We start from the raw sequence: 6,056 nt of genomic DNA on the forward strand, positions 1-6,056 counted from the left end.
ATACGCACGGAGGAGGGGCGCCCCTGTTTGCTCCCCTCCTCTCGGAGCGCCCGAGCCCGAGGACAGTCGCCGCCCGTTGGCGCCGAGCACCGCCCTTCGGCCTCCTCCTCGCAGCTCCCTTACTCTCGCGCCTCCACGTCCTCCGACGCTGCCACCCCGTCGCCCGACCCTGATGCATCGCCGCCCGACGCCGCCCCGCCGTGCCTTCGTCCTCCTCCACGGCGTCGCCTTGTTGGACGCCCCCGTCAACCTCCTCCTCGCCGGACTGCTCGCATCATTGACCTCCTCCCTGAAGGCCTCCGTCGAGCCCGCTGCCATTCCCCTACGGCCACCGTGAGCTTCCTCCCTTCCCCTCTCTATTGCCGGCGCCGGCCACCCCACTTGTCGCATCGTTGCCGTGCTCCAGCACCACCGCGCGCGCACCACCCCGCACGTCGCGCCTGGGCCGGCACCCTGTTGGCGCCCCGTGTCGCGCCTCACATTGGCGAGCCCGCCCCGGCTCCCCTGCAGTTGCTCCGACCACCGCCTTCGTTCACCGGCGCTGCTGTTCCTCGCCCGCGGCCCCTTGCTCGCCGGCCGGCGCGTACCCGACCCTGCAGTGGCCGTTGCCGCGGCCCTGGGCGTGCGCCCGTGCGGTCTGGGCAGCGCACACGCCCAGCGCCTGCTTACCCGTGCGCCCGTTAGGCCCCCTGGGGCCTATGACATATGGGCCCCACCCACAGAACGTGTTTAAAAAATATAATTAAAAGAATTAGAATAATAATAATAATAATAAATTTAATTAATTAATTAATTAATTAATCCTATTTAATTAATCTAATTAACCTGTTAGTTTAAATAAACATTAATTAGTTTAACCTAAACCCTAGTTAACCTAATCACTTTAATTAAATTAACTAATCCTGTTTAGGTAACTAAGTCAATGACCAGTGGGACCCACACGTCAGCGACCCAGTCAACACCTCTGTTAACTACTGACGTCATGATGACGTCAGCATGCATTGGTCTGGATAATGTTGAATTAAATTAATTAAATAAATTCTAAAAATGATTTAAAACTTTAGAAAATCATATAAAATAAATCGTAGCTCGGATGGAATAGCTTTGTACATGAAAGTTTCTTAGAACGACGAGACGAATCTGGATACTCAGTCCGTTCGTCCGCCACACATCCCTAGCATAGCAAACATGGAACTTTCCCCCTCCGGTCCATCTATCCGAAAATGCGAAACACCGGGGATACTTTCCCGGATGTTTTCCCCCTTCGCCGGTATCACCTACCACAACCTTAGGTCACCCCTAGCACCGCATATTGCCGCATCTTGCTTTGTGTTACATTTGATTGCTCTGTTATTTATTGTGTTCCCCCTCCGTTACTTCTTTCTGGTAGACTCTGAGACTGGTGCCGATGTCCGTGTGTTCGACTACACCGAAGATGACCCCTCCTTCTTGCCAGAGCAACCAGGCAAGCCCCCCCCCCCTTGATCACCAGATATTGCCTATTCTTCTCTATACTTCTTGCATTAGAGTAGTGTAGCATGTTACTATTCGGTTACTCCTATTCTGTTGCATAGCCTGTCATTGTTGCTACAGTCGTTGATACCTTACCCGCAATCCTAAATGCTTAGTATAGGATGCTAGTTTATCATCATTGGCCCTACATTCTTGTCAGTCTGCCTTGCTATACTATCGGGCCGTGATCACTTGGGAGGTGATCAAGGGTATATACTATACATATATACATACTATACAGATGGTGACTAAAGTCGGGTTGGCTCGTTGAGTACCCGCAAGTGATTCCGATGTGGGGGCTGAAAGGATAGGTGGCTCCATCCCGGTAGAGGTGGGCCTGGGTTCCCGACGGCCCCCGACTATTACTATGTGGCGGAGCGATAGGACAGGTTGAGACCACCTAGGCGAGAGGTGGGCCTGACCCTGGTCGGCGTCCGCGGTTACTTCATAATAACACGCTTAACGAGATCTTGGTATTTGATCTGAGTCTGCCACTGGCCTATACGCACTAACCAACTACGCGGGAATAGTTATGGGCACTCGACATCGTGGTATCAGCCGAAGCCTTCGTGACATGAGCGACTGAGCGGCGCGCGCCAGATTGGACCGCGTAACGTGACTTCCTTTGTAATGGAGGTTGCTAGGTCTGCTTCCGGCCGCCCTCGCAACGTGCAGGTGTGCAATGGGCGATGGGCCCAGACCCCTGCGCGCATAGGATTTAGACCGGCGTGCTGACCTCTCTGTTGTGCCTAGGTGGGGCTGTGATGTGTTGATCTTCCGAGGCCGGGCATGACCCAGGAAAGTGTGTTTGGCCAAATGGGATCGAGCGTATTGGGAAATGTGGTGCACCCCTGCAGGGAACTTTATCTATTCGAATAGCCATGTCCCTCCATAAAAGAATGACCCGGAGTTGTACCTTGACCTTATGACAACTAGAACCGGATACTTAATAAAACACACCCAGACAAATTCCACAGACAACCCGGTGATCGCTTTTCCACAGGGCGACGAGGGGAGGATCTCCGGGTAGGATTATGCTATGCGATGCTACTTGGAGGACTTCAATCTACTCTCTTCTACATGCTGCAAGACGGAGGCTACCAGAAGCGTTGTCTTTGATAGGACTAGCTATCCCCCTCTTATTCTGGCATTCTGCAGTTCAGTCCACCAATGTTGCTTCTTTACACGCATATGTAGTGTAGATCCTTGCTTGCGAGTACTTTGGATGAGTACTCACGGTTGCTTTTCTCCCCCTTTTCCCCCCTTTTTCTTTCTACCTGGTTGTCGCAACCAGATGCTGGAGCCCAGGAGCCAGACGCCACCGTGGACGACGACTCCTACTATGCTGGAGGTGCCTACTACTACATGCAAGCCGCTGACGACGACCAGGAGTAGTTTAGGAGGATCCCAGGCAGGAGCCTGCGCCTCTTTCGATCTGTATACCAGTTTGTGCTAGCCTTCTTAAGGCAAACTTGTTTATCTTACGTCTGAACTCAGATATTGTTCCTTCTGCTGACTCGTCTATGATCGAGCACTTGTATTCGAGCCCTCGAGGCCCCTGGCTTGTAATATGATGCTTATATGACTTGTTTTACTTTTAGAGTTGTGTTGTGATATCTTCCCGTGAGTCCCTGATCTTGATCGTACACGTTTGTGTGCATGATTAGTGTACGATTGAATCGGGGGCGTCACAAATCTCCCCCCCCCTCTAAACATACTTTCGATTCTACAGCCGCCGACCTCAAGACCGGCCTGAAATGGGCGCGGGACAACAACGTGCGGGAGAAGATGGAGCGCCAGCGCCACACCCTCGAGGAGATCGCCGCTCAACACCGCCGCTGCGACGAGGACGGCGTCGTCATCCTCGATGATGACATGGCCACTCCCCAGCTGACGGAGATGTTGGTCCCATCCCCCTACCAGGCCCCAGAGAACAAGGGCAAGAAGAAGGGCAAAGAGCCCAAGGACGGGCCCCACTGTAGAGGTCCTTCGGACGCTGTGTTCGGAGAGAGAGAGAGATCATCTCCTCTCATGAGGGAGACGAGGACGAAGAGGAGGAGGAGGTGGTGGAGAGCGACTCCCCTCCAAGCTGAGGAGGAAGAAGAGGACAGCCTCTGAGAACCCAGAGGAGGCAGCGCAGAAGAGGGGGAAGATTACCCTCTCGGTCAGTTCAGACTCAGAGTCCAAACACATCCCCAAGAGAGTCCCCAGGGCGAAGCCCTTGGCCGATCCGTAAGTATCCAAAATCTCACTCTTTGGCCTCCGCTTTCCTACCTTTGTTATATAAGCTATATTATTGTTTGCTTTTCAGTCCCCCTCGCCATATTCCGAACGCCGCATCTTCGTCGGGGAAATCTCTAGCGCCTGAGGAGGCAGAGAGTGACGCCCCGTCGCGAGCCCCCTCGCCTACTGTGGTGGAGGACACCAAGGTGTCGTCCCAAAGGACACCTCCTGGCCCGGGCAAGGCGGACAAGGGCGTCGACAAAGTGCCTGAGATCAACACCTCGGTCGCCAAAGACCTGGGGGAGGCAACCCCCATGACCGTCAACAATGGGGAGCCCCAACAGTCCGGGCCCCCGCCGCACACCATTCCGGAGACCAACATGGCTCCAGAAAGGGATGTGCAGCCCCCTTCAACAGAGGGGGGGAGCAACAGCAGCCTGCGTTAATCCGGAGACTGCTGATGCTCTGGAGGAGGCGGTGCAACACGCTTCCATCATGGAGGAGCACCACACCCTGATGGGTGCGGTTATGGAAAAGGTTCAGTCTGCCAAAAGCAGATTGAATGAAGCCTTCAACAGCCTACTAACGGGCTCTGAGGTATGTGATGTAATCCTCTAACGGGGTTTTCATATAAAAGGATGAACCCATGTATAGACAGTAGCCCCTGAGACTCTGTTTGGATTAGAATAATCCGGACAGAGGATCCCAAAACAAATTACTAATGTACTATGCTAATGTGTGAGACAGGCATCCATGTTGGTGGCTACTGCCCAAGCCGCAGAGATTTCCGAGCTCAACGAAAGCTTCGATTAGCCGATGAGGAGCTCGACTGCGTCATTAACTGGTTTGACGAAACGCAAGGTATGCGAAACTTACATACCAGAAGTGATATGTGTATTAATTCTTTTTAACTTATTGAATTTTATGATTATAATCATAGTTAGCACAGCCGAGGTCGAGTCCCTCAAAGGCGCTTGCCCAAGCCCAGAGGGAGGCGGAGGCGAACAAGGCAGTCGCTGACAAAGCGGCGAAGGAGCTGGAGGCGGAGCAAGCTGCCCGCCGAAAACATGAGGCTTGGGTGGGCGAATTTGAGCAAGAGCTAAAGGACCCCATTACTAAGTGTGAGTCCTTGGAGCAGAAGACTTCGGACCAAGCATTCGAGCTCGCCAAGGCTCTCTAGGACATCAAGGAGGCCCGGGTTGAGTCCCAGAGTGCTCACCAGGAGATCCAGCATGCATGGCAGATAGTGGCTGGTAAGGCCTTTCTTCTACAAAGTAAATTTGGAAGTAGGAGATATATCTTGCTGACCCGAGTTTGGAGTTCTCCAGGTGCATTTGCGGATCTTCCGAGGAGTGTTGCTGACGCCGCGGAGTTCTTCTGAGTCGAAGAGGGGAGCTCGACGAAGAAGTTGTTCTAGTCACAGTATCTTGCGCTAGAGCATCCGATGCCCCTCAGCGACCAGCTGAAGCAGCTGACCGAGCTGCATAGGGTGGCCGTCTTGTCCATGAAGAATTTACTAGTCCAACTTTGGCCAACCGAGCCCATGCTCAGCAGCTATTTCGGACTCGTGAAGCGGCTTGTCAAAGCGCGTCCTCGGATTGATGCCATAAAGCGGTCGGCATGCATAGAAGGTGCCCGGATGGCCTTCGCCCGTGTCAAGATGCAATGGACGAAGATGAAGGCCATCGAAATTGCAACCATAGGGCAGCCCGAAGGGAAGGATCACCGGAGGCCGAAGAGGTACTTCAGCGAGGTCCTCGAGGGAGCCCAAAATGTAGAGGGTCAATGCTCAAAGGATGTCATATTTGAGTTGTGCAGTTCGGTTTGTAAAAATCATGTAATGAACTCATGATGTGAAATATTTATGCTTGCATCTTTTGATTTTGTTAATTTATCCTCCCGTACGATCGTTATATTTCTTAAGATTGCCAGTCGTCGGCTTCTGCCCCCGTGAAAGTATTTCCGTGGTGTTCACAAATGCGTATCCGCTCTTTATCCAACGTCTTGATCCATGGAGGAGGCGTCTGCTAGATGAACTAGGCAATCAAACTATACAGCTTTATTATCTTCACTTAGCCATAGGAGTCCATTGATGGGGCTAAGTACTAGCCCGTGTTGCGTGAATGGCGATTGCTACGTCTTGAGCTTGTGTTGGTTTTCCTTGAAGAGGAAAGGGTGATGCAGCAATAGTAGCGTAAGTATTTCCCTTAGTTTTTGAGAGCCAAGGTATCAATCCAGTAGGAGGCTCCTCAAAAGTCCCACGCACCTACAGAAACAAACAAAGAACTCGCAACCAACACAATAAAGGGGTTGTCGATCCC

The sequence above is a fragment of the Triticum aestivum genome, chromosome 3B (assembly GCF_018294505.1).
Source record: "Triticum aestivum cultivar Chinese Spring chromosome 3B, IWGSC CS RefSeq v2.1, whole genome shotgun sequence".
NCBI classification, from domain to species: Eukaryota; Viridiplantae; Streptophyta; class Magnoliopsida; order Poales; family Poaceae; genus Triticum; species Triticum aestivum.